Here is a 1,722-nt window from a genome sequence, read left to right on the forward strand (position 1 = left end):
ATAATATTTTTGATTTAGGAAGAATGTAACGTACGATACTTTTTTATATACTTGGCGTAATCTTTTTCTTTTTTTAAAAAAGAGTTTTGGTAGGTAAATATTGTTTCGTGAAATGAAACAGAATAGGTTGAGTAATTATTCTGGCACGATTAATTTTTATGTTTCTTCGCTACAGCGAAATAGAAATGTAATGTGTGTGTGTTGTGTGTATACGTGAAATAGAAGGACTATTAACGTCAAAGCATGTTAGAATTTTTCTCTATCTTTTACATTATATACATACATATATAAAAAATATTTTTAATTTTTTAAAATTAATTTATACATTCCTTTTACTTTGATTTAGTATACATATACAAATAAAAAAATAAGCGTAAAAGAATTTAATTAATAGTTACTGTCCCAATTATGTCAACTCCTATACAAATAAGAGACAGAAGAAAAAGTTTCAGTTCTCTAAAAGACCTTACATTTATTTTGTATACAAATAAAAAAATAAGCGTAAAAGAATTTAATTAATAGTTACTGTCCCAATTATGTCAACTCCTATACAAATAGGAGACAGAAAAAAAAGTTTCAGTTCTCTAAAAGACCTTACACGCTTTTAAGAATTAATTAACATTTGCTTAAATTTAGTTGTCAGATTGGGAACTTCTCTCATTGTCTTGCTGTCAAGAGAGAAAAGGGAAAGCAGCGGCCAAAATAAAAGTGGTTCGTATTTTCCTTTTAGACTTTTTACTTTCATTGCCGTTTTTACTTCTGGTCTCTATTTCCGTTTTTCGCTTCTTCCTTACTAAAAATTACAGTGCTTTTTAACTTTTCAACACGTCTGTGTGCACGCTTGCTTGAAAAATTCAACATCTCGCTTACTCACGTTCCCTTTAATCATATATATCCAGACACAATTGGCTCTTCGTGTTCCAATGCTTATAGTTTACTGCGAGAAGAATTGCACCACTTTGACCTGCTCTTTTCTAGTTAAGCTACTATCGCGCGATTGTTAGATACAAAGGATGACATCATCTAAACGGGGCCGTTTTAGCGAAATAATGTGATAACTGGCTCGTAAACAGAGGGAAAGGGTACGATTGTAAGAATCCTGAGGGATAGGTCAGTGCACATCGAAAGAAATAATGGGATCAGGCCGGTTCTCGGCGTGCTTATCTAGAGTGAATATATACCGAAAACCATTTTCACGTAATCCCAGTTGAAGGAGGTAGATCTGGAATAAAACGAAAAAAGAATTCAAGTGCATGATCGATCTTCATTATGGAATGAAATCGCTTGACTTCTCATTAACGAACTCATTTTCGATCAGCACCGTTGTATTTTGTGAAAACTTTTCTCCTTTCAAACTCCAATACATACAGTGCACAAATCAAAAATTTGTCGAAGTAAATCATTGTGATATTCGACAATTTTTATTAGATTTAGATTTAGAATATTAAACATTTTAAGTTATAAAGAAATCAAAGTGCAAAAAATATATTTCTTTTATTTTCAAAAGGTGTAACATATACTTTTAAAAATAAAATAATATATTTTTTATATTCCGACTTCTGTAACTTCATATATGTATAACAATACATTTATTTAAATATTTTTATTGTTATTAGTCTTTTATTTTTATAATTTATAATATAACTCTATAAAGTAGCATAGTATTAATTACAATATATATACAATTAATACTACATTTTATATACTTATTATATTATTCTA

The sequence above is a fragment of the Wasmannia auropunctata genome, unplaced genomic scaffold (assembly GCF_000956235.1).
Source record: "Wasmannia auropunctata unplaced genomic scaffold, wasmannia.A_1.0 LD334492.1, whole genome shotgun sequence".
In the NCBI taxonomy this organism is placed as follows: Eukaryota; Metazoa; Arthropoda; class Insecta; order Hymenoptera; family Formicidae; genus Wasmannia; species Wasmannia auropunctata.